This window comes from Stegodyphus dumicola, chromosome 5 (assembly GCF_044657685.1).
Source record: "Stegodyphus dumicola isolate Sdum_Otavi_A_Nest chromosome 5, ASM4465768v1".
Classification (NCBI taxonomy): Eukaryota; Metazoa; Arthropoda; class Arachnida; order Araneae; family Eresidae; genus Stegodyphus; species Stegodyphus dumicola.
Window position 1 is genome coordinate 161,416,624 of NC_140772.1, and position 13,827 is coordinate 161,430,450.

Here is a 13,827-nt window from a genome sequence, read left to right on the forward strand (position 1 = left end):
CTCTTTCGGAATTCGAGCAGCAGTCACGTGACACTAATGTTGGAACCGGTTGAAAGTTGCAATACGCTCTCTACGAGTATATTATCTCGTTGGGTGGAGTACGAAACACACTTTATTTACCAATATTAATCAGGACAGCTTAAAAACACTTTTACAGTCGTCGAAGATCTACAATAAACACGCCGGAACAACCATCCGTCCATGACGTCCATGACATAATTTTGTCGCCAAATGTCGCCGAATGGGCGATTTCTCGCCAAGTGGGGCAACCTTGTCGTCGCTTGCCATTGTATGGCAACCCTGAACTTGCTTTGCGGGGAAGCTACCTTACTGCGCCTTGACATTTCGCAACACTGCTCCCTCTCAAGGACTGTACGTCCCGAGCAGTACAATACGTGTTCAGAAGCATAATTCGATACAAACAAAAGGTTATAACACAAACAAATAACATAACTACAGAAAAAAATATTTACACTATGTACAAGTTATATACGCAAATTAAGCACATAACAATTTCAAATAATACAAATTAAAGGTTCTGAATGAATTTCAGTCTCAATCTTTTTATTAAGTTATACCCGGGTCAAATACTTGTTCACTGCAATTCTCAGATGTATACCGGTTTTGCATATCACAGTCTGGAGATTCAGTTCTTTCAGACTTTTCATACACAGGAAGATCTAAAACAGTTCGTTCACCATTCTGTAATTCATTCGCAACATGCGTACAGTCCACCTCGGTATTTTTAGCAGATGCTACATGCTTATTTGCCTATATTTCCTGAAAGTCAGTTCCGATGTCTGCACCTGAGTCGTGAATAGAATCCGATACTTAACGAGCAGAAGTATCCGGGTTTGGAATCAAGTCTTCGTCTACAAAATCTGCACTATGAGACGCACACATAGTTTGCAATGTGGGTCACTTTTCTTGCAATACTGGAGCGCACTGCCTAAGCTGTATATCAGCTTCTTCCATCTCTGCACCACATGCACTTTCAGATGGTTCAACACTTGCTAACTGCGTTTTCATAACTTCACTATCAGCTTCTACGAACTTCACAGTGGCATTTTCACTTTCTTTTATCTCTACTTCAGGCACGTGAGAATCGAAATCTTTCTTCCCGTCTTTTATTTCTTCATGTTTTCGTTATTTTTCTTTAATCCCTTTAAGTATTTCATCGATCATTTCTGGATCTTTCTCAGGCAGATCTTTAGCTACTTCCTTCATTTCCTCATCCTTGGATTCTCCAGATGCAACTTCTCTCATTTCCACATCGTCTTTTATGCCTCTAGTTTCTTCTGTAAGCTCCCTTTTCACCTGTTGGAGTTGCTCTCGCACCTTTTTCTTGGCCGACATTTATTTCTTCTGGCAGGGCTTTCTTCTCTTCCAGGCCGGCTTTCATCTCTTTCAGTCCGGCTTTGATCTTAGCTGTCATCTCTTTATTTCCAGCCTTTATCTCATCATATCCGGCTTTCAGGGGCGTAGCTAGAGTTTCTAGCTCCCGGGAACAACTGAAGAACTTGTGTCCTTTATGTGTGCTAGAAATGGAAAATATTTTATTAAAAAATTTCGTAGCATCAATTTGGCGCCCCTTGGATGTTACGCCCGGGGAGAGGTGTCAGCCCTTGCACCACCCTAGCTACGCCACTGCCGGCTTTTATCTCGGCTAAAATGTCCATCAAACCTTTCATCTCCTCCGCCATGGCTTTCCTCTGCAGGCGGGTCACTCGCATTCAGTAACAAATTACACTTCCGACAGCAGTTGTTGCGTTTTTCTTTTCTAACACCAGTTGTTACGTTATTTTCTTCCTTCACGTTCGTACGTTACGGGGTTCGTGCGGATTTTGAGTGAATAACTACGAAACTTGGTAAAGTACCGAAACACACTTTATTTACCAATATTAATCAGGACAGCTCCAAAACACTTTTACAGTCGTCGAAGATCTACTATAAACATGCCGGAACAATCAGCGACACAGCCTTCACACTCTCAGGCAATACCGGTGGAAACAGCTTCACTGCAAAGCACCAGAGTACAGCTCCCGACTCTGCTCGGGCTTTCTTGGAACTCCACGTACTCACAAGACTCTCCTCGCGATGCACTCGACTACACACAGAGCACAGCTCCCGACTCTTCAGTTCTGTCGTTCCCGGAGTTTAACACACTCTCTCGACGATGCACTAACCGCAATACAATAAGAGACTCTTCGATGCACTCGACGACCCACTCAGCACTCCCTGGCCGGCTGTCAACTTGATCGTCTCCGCACGGACTAACTAGATGAGACACACTAACTCGCTCTCGACGAGGCACACACACTAACTGACTGCAGACCAGCAGGGTTTATATAGTTTTCGAGTTGTGTTCCAGAACATTCTGGGCTAAACCGGTAAGAATTCGTTCCAGGAAGTTCTCCATCCGTCCATGGCATATCACCAATTTTGTCGCTAAATGGGCGATTTCTTGCCAAATGTGGAAACCCTAAACTTGCTTTGCGGGGAAGCTACCTTACCGCGCCTCAGTGGCGTAGCTAGGGTGGGGCAAAGGAGGACATCTTTCCCTGGGCGCAGCATCCAGGAGGCGCCAAATTGATGGTGCGAAATTTTAGAATGAAGTGTTTTCCATTCGTGGCACACAGAAAGGGGCGCAAAATCTTCAGTTGTCTCCGGGCGCTGAAAACCCTACTACGCCTCTGCCGCGCCTTGACATTTCGTAACAGTATATTGATATGAATGATATCAGAAATAATTAATATATAACCATAAAAGCGTAATTTAAATGCTATGAACAAAAATATATAATGAACTGACAATTGATTAATTTTTTTGGTACCAGACAATAGCCCACTGGACGAAAGCGAACGCGACAAAATCCCACAAAAAAAAAAAAAAAAACTCCCTGGGATAATTGCCCACGCGACTAATACCCACACAGCTGAAAGCGCACATTGATAAAAGCCCACACAGATAAAAACCCACACCGATATATATGCTACGTTAAAATTAATATTTTTCTCTTTTTTCTTCAGCTGTACAAAGCAGATTCATGAATAAAGATAAAATTAAAAATAAATTAAATTAATAACAAATAATTGAACAATAAATTTAAGTAGCGAAACAAATTTCATTTTGGGCTCCGGCTGAATTAAAATTATATATGTATATAGAACAGAGAGCCAATCAAAATAATGTAATTAAAAACATATACATGTAGACTGCTAAAAAAAATGGGACAGTCCTATATCTCTTGTTCTACTGAGCCGATTGACAAAATTCAAACTGCGTTTTTCATGTCTCGAAAGCGCGACTTAGGATATATATTAGATTTATATATAGCACTATTCTAACATAGGGATTTTGACACAAAATCGCACTTTTTCTGATATAACATACCAATGTTTTTTCATATTTCGATTCTACGACTCAAATTTTGCCAGAATGCCAAGTTTTGTAAAAATCGTACAAGTAGTTTTTAAAATATTTGCTCTCAAAATTTTAGCTCCTCAATGCTAATTGAATTTGGCAAATATTTATTAATATCTCTTTTTTATTAAACGTTTTTGATTTTTCCTTTCACATTTCGAAATTTAGGTTCATTCCAAATAAAATTTACCCATTTTTTGTGTTTTATTTTTTAAATTTCTATTTTTAAATAATTTTTATAAATTTTTCGAAAATAATTTTGTATTAACCTATAAAATGTTTACCATCATCTTAAAGTAGGTGTATTTCTAAGCATACCTGCAATAAATTAGACTTTTTTATTCAAAATTTTCTAAGATATACACGAATTTACATATTTTCGCGTTTTGAAATGTGGCATCTTTTTTTTTTTTTTTTTTTTTTTTTTTTTTTGTGCGATAATAACGCCAAATGTGGTTTATGGATTTTTGTTATAGTGAATTGCCACAGCTATTTTTAACCTCAAATTTCAAATAAAATTTTACGGAGAATTAATTATATGAAATTTTTTCCCTCAATGATACGTAATAAATATTTGTTAATACTATATGAAAAGCTATTTTTTTAATTATAAATGATATTCAAATTTTTAACTATTTTTTTAAATTTCTCTCTTTCTTCCTTTTTTTAAAAAATATTTGTAAGAGTAAATTTTTATCTTCGGCGTTTTATCGTCTGCTAACTTCGTTTAAATCGAATTGTCTAAAACTGAGAACTTTCGTTTGATATTTATTTGAATTTTATGAAAATGGTTTGACATTTACTGCATAATTTATTTCTAAACAAGCTGTTGCTTATGAAGTGGCTGAAAGAGCGTCTGATACTATCATCCATATTTTTAAAGCACAGTATATTTTTATAGAAACATAAGATTTAGAATAATCATTTTTATAAAAGTCAAATTATGATATAAACATACAACCCTCTAGAGACCGAATTAATGGAAGTTCAATGGTTATGTAGAAATGATCTGCAGCTACTTAATAGCTGGATAAGTCAGCAGGTTCTGTGGACAAGTAAGAATAATTATATAAACGACGCCCAACCTTCTGGATTCAATTAACAACGAGGGTACGATGTTTATTAAATGAATTTAAGAAGTTTTTAAACATAAAAAATCAACTCATTTTTTATCCTAAAATGTATTTTTACGCGTAGCGTATTTTCATTATATCCTTAAAATTCTAATTTAAAATGTAGTTGTCAAGAACTGAATTCTAATCATCAGTAATATAATAAATAATTATTACGGTTATTAATAAATCCTTCTTATATAGTAATTGCAAATATTTCAAAAAAAAAAAAAAACATTCTGTCTGAATGCAAATATTTCTAATTTTATATTAATCAAGATTGCACAAGATATTATTTATTTGCACTTCAGTTCTTAACGTCAGCTCTAGTAGAAGTTACAAGTCAATTATATTTAATTAAGAATGACCATCTAAGTTTAGAAACAGCGTACCGTAACAGCAATTCAATTATCGGCGCCGTATCTATCATGTTACTCCCGATTGGCAAGCTACATGATTTTTAATGAGTATTCGGGTTTTGCTAGTAACTTCACTTGGAAATCGCGCTTAAACTAGGTTAGTTGGTTAATTGAACATAGAAAGAACATGGGAGGTATTTGGTTAAAATGCTTTAATAGAGAACCTTTTTAAAGAGAACCTAGAAAACTACGAAAACCAACCATGCAGCCTGGGTTAGACTTTGCAACAAACAATTAGTATTTAACAATCTTCAAATGCTAGGCAACTGATGAGGCTCCAATTAAATCTCCAATTTAATATTTTATTTGTAAATATTTAAAATATTGTTGCATTCTTAGACACAAAAAGCAGAATTTAAGTTTTGTTAACTCGTTAGTAACTACCAAGCCGTAGTGCAAGTAAATATTTAATTTCTTTTGCAATAATTGTATTGTAAGGATCTTAAGTTTTACTAACGTTTATTTTATTTTAAATCTTTACTATCACTTCTTATTTTCTACTTCCGGCCAGAATTATAAGCGTTAAGGTTTTTATGCAAAGTTTGTCTGGCGAACGCCAAGTATTTAAGTTGTGGCTTTTTGCCAAACGAGAGAGAGGAAGCAGTGAGTTCGAAGCAGGCCGCTTACCTTAGAAGTTACGCAGTTGCTTGTTGCCTTCCAGGCCAGAGGTTTTAATCCTCTTGATAACTTTTAAACGTATTGTAGTGTTCTCAGTTATCTGTACTACATACGCCTTCCTGTTAATATAAGGCCAATCTTCCACGTTTATTATTCTAAAGTTAAATTACAGTTTAGTTTTATTTTTATACTTTTACGTTAGACCCCGAGTAGCGGGTCGGTGTATTCCGAAGTACGGAAGTTATTGTATATAGAGAAAAATAAAGGGTTTTGTATACCCTCCGTCTGTATCCTGTCTACTTACCACTATTAGTGAACATAGCTTTAGTAAGCTCTCTGTTCCGAGTCAGGTCCTTGTATGTTCCCGAAGAAGGTAAGAAGGAACATTGAACCTGATAGTGGCGCCCAACGAAGAAGAATAACCATGGCCGAGTTTCAAGAAGAACCTGTGCTGCCTGCAGAAACGGCTCAGAATCCAGAAATGCCAGCTGCCGCCCTGGAAGGATTTGGTTACATCGTCCAGACCATGCGCGCTTCGATGAAACCAGAAGCAACATTTAAGGGAAACTCACCGGTAAATAGTTTTTTCGAAAAATTGGATGACCACTTCATGCTCTACCCCGTGCACGAGTTTCAAAAAGTTACCTTAGCTACCAGCGCTTTGAGGGGCCAAGCGCTTAACTGGTTCAAATGTATAGGCAGAAGTCTCTTGGGTCAAGCAGGAAGTCCCACCTATACTTACGAAAATTTCAAGACTGCCCTACTAAAAGCCTTCCCTGTTGTAAGGGATCGTGCGAAATTAGAAACGGAACTTTTCAGTATATATCAACAAAGAATCGAAAACCTCTCGAGCTTTATTTTAAGAAAAATTCACGTTTTCAAGCTCTTGTATGGAAACCGTCCGGATCCTGAAATAATTCAAGTGATTTTGCCTAGGTTACTACCCCAACTGCAAGACTTTATTGAATTGAGAAATCCGACTACACTGGAAAAGTTATTTGAGCTAGCAATCCAGTTTGAAAGTAGAAGAACGGCGGACGTCGAACGAAGACGCCAATATCAACAGCGAAACCAATTTGGTACGCCAAGACTACAGCAAACTCAAGCACACGTCTACGGAGAAAAAGCGAATCAGTGGGCAAGGAAACCCGAGCATTCAAAAACAGCCGGCGAACGTCGACAGTTCAATAGCAACCCAGGAAAAAAGTCTCAAGGCCAGTGGAAAAAGAAGGAAAGCACGGAAAGGAAAAATAATTTAAACTAAAACGGATTTCTGCTGACGAGAGGGTGCGGAAATCCGAAGGCCACGAAAACCCCTCTTCCTACAAGTTAAATACAGTAATGGTGAAAAATTTGACTCTTCCGAAGATTGAAGTCTTGGTGAATAATATCCCAGCCACCGCACTCCTGGATACCGGCGCGCAGTGTTCCTGTGTGGCAGAAGAGTTTTTTAGGAAGTATTTTCGCAAATACCGCATATATAATGCGGATAATACGACAGTGTTAGCGGCGCAAGGAGAAAAATGTAAGTGCGTAGGTAAAGTACCTTTGTATATCCGTATCAAGGACGAACAAGTAAAGGGGATGTTTTTTATAGTAAAGAATCTGCAAGCACATTTAATTTTAGGAATAGATTTTCTTTCAGAAGCACAAGCTACGCTGGATTTTAATGAAGCGTCCCTTAAGCTGACAATGAAACCAGTTCGTACAGAAAACGCTGAACCGCCGATGTTAAAACTTGACCACCTCCCTAATGACGAGCAAGGAAGAATCCGACAAGTGGTAAGTGAATTTGCTTCGTTATTTAGTGATATTCCAGGATTTACTCAGGTTACTAACCATAGTATTGACACCGGAGATGCAATGCCAGTTCGTCAAAAACCATACCGGTATGATAAGAATAAGGAAAAAATTATAGAATGGCATATTACCGCTATGCTACGTAAAAAGATCATAACGCCCATCTCAAGTAGTTATGCTAGCCCGGTGGTTTTATGTAAGAAAAATAATGACTATCCTTTGACGCATCCAAAAAGATGGAGATTCGCTATTGATTACCGTAAATTAAACTCCATAACTAAATATTCGGTATATCCGTTACCGATTATAGAAGAAATTCTAAGGAACATAAAATCAACCAAATTTATGACGACTTTAGACTTAACGACTGGTTATTTTCAAATAGGGGTGAGGCCTGAGGACGTGCCTAAGACTGCTTTTATAACCAAGTCTGGCACTTATGCATTTTTGCGTATGCCGTTTGGCCTTTCAGGGGCACCGGCAACATTTCGGCGATGCATGGACATTGTATTAAGACCTGTTCTTGGAAAGTCCACATTTATCTATTTAGACGTTATCATTATTACTAGTAATAATCTCGACCAACACGTACAGGATTTAAGACAGGTGTTTTCTTTATTAAATGAGGCCGGTATAAAAGTTAATGTCGAAAAGTGCAAATTTGCAGCCCCTGAATTAAAATATTTAGGTTACAAAATATCTCAAAAAAAGGATCGAGACAGATGAATCAAAAATAATCGCTGTACAAAAGTATCCGACTCCAAACACGGCAAAGAAGCTCTCTTCTTTTCTAGGACATTGTTCATATTATAGGTCCTTTATAAAAAATTTTGCAGCTATTGCTGAACCATTGTTAAAATTAAAAAGGAAAAAGGCAAGATTCTCGTGGACGGCCGAAGCCAATATAGTGCTTTCGAAAAATTAAAACAAGCATTAACGCAAGCCCCTGTGTTGAAATTTCCTGAAAAGGATGAGAATTTAGAAATTTCAGCGGATGCTTCGGATTATGCGGTAGGAGCGGTACTTTCGCAAAATCAGCAGCCCGTGGCATTTTTTAGCCGAACTTTAAATCAAACACAAAGAAACTATTCCGCGACCGAGAGAGAGGCACTTGCAGTTCTGTTAGCAGTGCAAAAGTTCCGAGTCTATTTTGGAAAGGCGCCGATAACAGTGTACTCTGATCATGCGGCGGTAACTAGATTGTACTCAGGGAAAAATTTATCCCCAAGGTTAATAAGATGGGCACTCAAGCTGCAAGAATATAATCTGGTAATCAAGCATACCCCTGGAAAGGAAAATATCGTAGCAGATGCCCTATCAAGAATTAAAATAGACGAACAAGGAAATACCGTAAAGGTGGCAATGCTTACAGCATGTACAATAAATTCCCGAGAAACGGTAATAACCGAACTGGGTAAGGATCCTGAGTTTGGAAGCATTTATGAGTATTTGAAGGATCCTGAAAATTTTAGCCACCAAGATATTGTGGCGATAAGAAATAGGGCGGCCCATTACGAACTAATAGATGGTCTATTATTCTATACAAAAACTACGAATTCTAACAACGAATTTCGACCTGTTATCCCAGCTAGTCTTAGATTAAATATCCTGCAGGAGCTCCATGACAGCCCTTTAGCTTCTCATGCTGGTATTCGAAAAACTATCCAACGCGTACGCGAGGCAGTCTACTTTCCTGAACTGCAAAAGTTAACAAGGGCGTATGTCCAGTCCTGCCCAACATGTCAAGTAGTTAATTATATTAATTTCCGCCCGGCCGGGTTTCTAAATAGTATTAAATCCGAATTTCCAAATGAAATAATTGGCATCGATTTATTGGGCCCTTTCCCAAAAAGTCAGTTAAATAAAAGTCGCTATCTCCTTGTTATGGTTGATCATTTTAGTAAATGGACCGAAATTGTTCCCTTAAAACGAGCCTCCGCGAAATTAGTTACTGATTCTATTTTAAATAAATATATTTTAAAATACGGGGCGCCCCTAAAAGTTATATCGGATAATGGTCCTCAATTTGTAAGTAATATATTTGAAGACATGTGCCAAAAACTGGGCATACGTCATTTAAAAATGGTCCCGTATCGGCCTCAATCAAATATAGCGGAACGGGTCAATAGAAATATAGTGAAAATTATCCGTAGTTATGTTAAAAATTTTCATAAAAGCTGGGATAACTATGTCAATGAATTTGCTTTCGCCCTTAGGACCGCAAAACATGATACAACGGGCAAAACTCCTGCTGAGTTATTTCTAGGCAGAAAGATTATAACACCGTTAGATAAATTATTTTATTTGCAACAAAGAGCCCCAGAATTTAAAATGGGTGATATAGAAAAAGTAATAAAAGAAGCAAAAAAGAATACGGAAGTAGCACAAAGAAAACAGAAGCTCTATTATGATTTGAAACGACGGGGAGTAACTTATAAAGTAGGGAATGAAGTTTTAAAAATTAAGCATTCACTTTCTTCAGCACCAGAAGATAAAACTGCCAATTTTTTTCCACGATTTGAAGGACCAGAAAAAATAACTCACGCTGTAGTAGTGTTAAAAGCCAGAAATGGTGAAACGAAACCTGTTCCGCAAACATTGATCAAATCAAGCCCTACTTCGATCGTAATAAAATGCAAATATTTTCAGATCTTTTGCAGGATCCGGCACGGCAGACACCACAGGTACAAGCTCCAGAGGTGGAAAAACGACAAGTACAAGGGCAAGCCAATAAGAGGCAGGAGCAAGTGAAAAGAAAATTGCCCCGCGGAAAAATTGAAGGTAGCAAGAAAAAGAAGCCGTTCCACCGTCCAGAAAAGAGAGTTCACGAACACCCCCAGAATGAAGAAGGGAGAAGGACGACGTATGTGAAGAGAACCAGGAGAAATGACGGCAACTATAACCCGGCTCTAAAACGGAAGATCGACTCATCCGACAGGACTCTCCGCAGTAAATGTCGCCGAACTGCGGAAGGGCCATCAGCGGCGGAGGAAAAAGTACAAGGAAAATTTGAACGGCCAGCAACGAGGTCCAAGCAAGAACACGAAGGAAGTTTCCCGGTTCCGCCAAGACCAGCTGCCATCAAACGGCCAAGACCACAAGCAGAGGAGAAAAAGAAGGTATTCAAGGGTGGCCGAACTGGTGAAAAAAGGAAGCTTCCAGAGGAAAGCACTGAAGGGCGAGTCCGTACAAGAAGGAGGATAAATCACACTACTATCTGCAATACCTTTAAAGACTGGGCCCAGAAAAGGATGTCCGAATATCACAAAGATAAGTAAAATTTTATGTTACTTTGCAAACTTAAGTTAATCTTTCATTCTTACTGCAAGTGGCAGATTTCAAGAAGTTTTACCTCATGCGAGGTCTACCTTTATCGCCAAAAGGGCGAGAAATGAGTTGTTACCGATTTTCGTATTATGTTTTTAAATTACTCGCGCGTAAATCTAAAGTTGATGTATAATAGCGTTGTGTAAAGACTTAAATATTGAAAAACGTTATTGTATAAATTTTATTTAAAACATTCTAGCAAGAGAGAAGTTTTAGTCTGAAAGACTTTTTTGAAATGTAGTATTTCAATGTAGAAAGAATTGGCACTTGCTTTGAAAAGAATAGAAGTTAACAATGTACTACTAATGTATGTTTTCAAATGTGTAAAATTAACGGTATGTTGATATGTTCTTATATACAATGTGAACTGTTATTTTAAATGTTAAGAAATACCGTGATATGGTAAAAGTGAATGTTAAATTTTTTTTTTTTCGTGTGACTGTAAAAAGACTAAAGCATGGCGAATATGTGTTAAAGGTTGAATGATGTAGTTAGGCTCTCTGACGCTACACTTTAGAGTTAGCCACTTTTAGAATAGTACCTCAGGGTTTAGAGTTGAAATTAGGGTGTGTTAAGAGGTCTTGTTATGTTGAATTTTAACACGTTAGTGTTTTGATTGTAGGAGGAAGTGTGGAACACGTAGACAGAAACACATTCGTGTTTGGTGTTCTTTTACAACACATGTCAGAGAGCACGGGGAGAGATAATTAAAATAGTCATGAATGAAATAAGAATGTTAAGAGAAGTATAATTGTATATGTTACTTGCCATTTCATTGTGTAACATTTCATTAAACTAGTTTTCCTTCCAGATCTCTGGAAGGAACCAGAATTGAATAAAAGCTCCTGTTTAGATGCAGTACAGATGAAAAAAAATTGTTGTATATCCTGGGAGCTGCTATTGTAAAAAAAAAAAAAACAAATTTCTTTCTTTTAAATTTCTAGTTTCTAGCGAAGTATGTTTGTAAAAGATTGGCCTCGCGTTAGATTCTAGAGCTAAAAGTTTTCAACAAGGTCGTTTTAGACCTCAGTTTCAAACTAATTAACTCTGGCGGGAAGTATGTAAGGATCTTAAGTTTTACTAACGTTTATTTTATTTTAAATCTTTACTATCACTTCTTATTTTCTACTTCCGGCCAGAATTATAAGCGTTAAGGTTTTTATGCAAAGTTTGTCTGGCGAACGCCAAGTATTTAAGTTGTGGCTTTTTGCCAAGCGAGAGAGAGGAAGCAGTGAGTTCGAAGCAGGCCGCTTACCTTAGAAGTTACGCAGTTGCTTGTTGCCTTCCAGGCCAGAGGTTTTAATCCTCTTGATAACTTTTAAACGTATTGTAGTGTTCTCAGTTATCTGTACTACATACGCCTTCCTGTTAATATAAGGCCAATCTTCCACGTTTATTATTCTAAAGTTAAATTAGAGTTTAGTTTTATTTTTATACTTTTACGTTAGACCCCGAGTAGCGGGTCGGTGTATTCCGAAGTACGGAAGTTATTGTATATAGAGAAAAATAAAGGGTTTTGTATACCCTTCGTCTGTATCCTGTCTACTTACCACTATTAGTGAACATAGCTTTAGTAAGCTCTCTGTTCCGAGTCAGGTCCTTGTATGTTCCCGAAGAAGGTAAGAAGGAACATTGAACCTGATAGTATTCACTTAATATTCTTGGAATATGAGATAAAGAAGGAATGTTCTCGGAAGATTAAAGAAGTGTTTAAATCCAGTGATATTAGGTTTGTCTTACAAGCTTAGGTATCTAAACGATTCTGCAATTACCCGAGTAGTTGACTTATAAATGGCTGTGAATTAAGCAGATGTCTTTTAATCTTACGTTATTCAGTCAGAAAACGTATTCCAGGTGTTTTGTATTGTATGACTATGCATCTTTTCATTATTCAATAACCAATCCGAGAACTGCTTGTGTTCCAGAAATAAGTATGTGTACTCAATCGTCCTGCATGTTCTTCAAATTTGTTTTCTTGTGATTTTTTTTCTTTCCCAAAAACTAGAGTTGCCTCTCAAAGGAAAGCTTTTTGACATTGAAGAAACAAAAGGAGTATGACATCTACCTTTAGAGGCATGTCAAAAACATATCTCTACAAGCCTTCTCTTCCATTAAATGTTGCGCATTCAGACAAAAAGTTGCATCAGCGTAAATTCTATAATCTATTTTTATTACACTCTGATTACTTTATTAACATACAGTGAATATATACTAAACCTTTTACTTCAGCTTCAGTAATTCGGAATTTTTGACGGAATTGTTGTCGGAACTAGGATTTAGAAGATAAGTGAAATTAAATATTTCGATGATCCAATAAATTCAAGGTCGAAGTTTCAATATTTTATTTTCGGAGGGAGGGGAAATGTTTTCAGTTTTGGTCCATTATCCCAAGTATATTTGCTTCGATCCTTTATTTTTTCCATAAAAGAAAAAATCTTACGCATGGTATACATATAACGCATAGCTTCAAATTAAAATTTAATAATATACAGGGTGGTTATAATTAACCACTTCACCGTTTGCCCCGATAGAGTATCGTCAGTTTGAAATGTTTATTTAACCGTCAGCGACGGCAGACTATCGTCGAGGTGAAATTTGGCATGAACCGTGACCCTCGAGAGAGATTCGACGCTTCTTATTTTTCCTACCCCTCAGTACCAGTCGAAAAGGAAAAGAAGTGATTGATGGCTTAATTGATCAGACTCACTCCACAGATTGTACCTGAAAAGCAAACGACGGGGGATCGCTTTTTCAGAGGGAATAATCCCCCTTAACACAGATTTCGAAAGAGATGCACAACAATTCACACACCTTCCCATTAACTGACAAACAAGTCTGAAGGTTTTAAATGCTATCCTTTCAAATCCGAACGTGGCCTTTTTTTTTTTTTTTTTTTTTTTTTGAGTACATACACTGTATACTCTGAACTCTTTCTGAAGTAATAAGAATTTCGCATAGAAATAATTCCCTTACCCCTTCATGATTAACTTAGTATAAATAAAATATTTTCTGTTTTAATTTTGATTCCTTGAAGAATTTTTTTTTTAACTTTTTGAATGTAGAGAAATGAATTCACTTTGAAAACGTACCACTTTTTCATGTTATTTGGCTGTTTTTTAGTTGAAGTG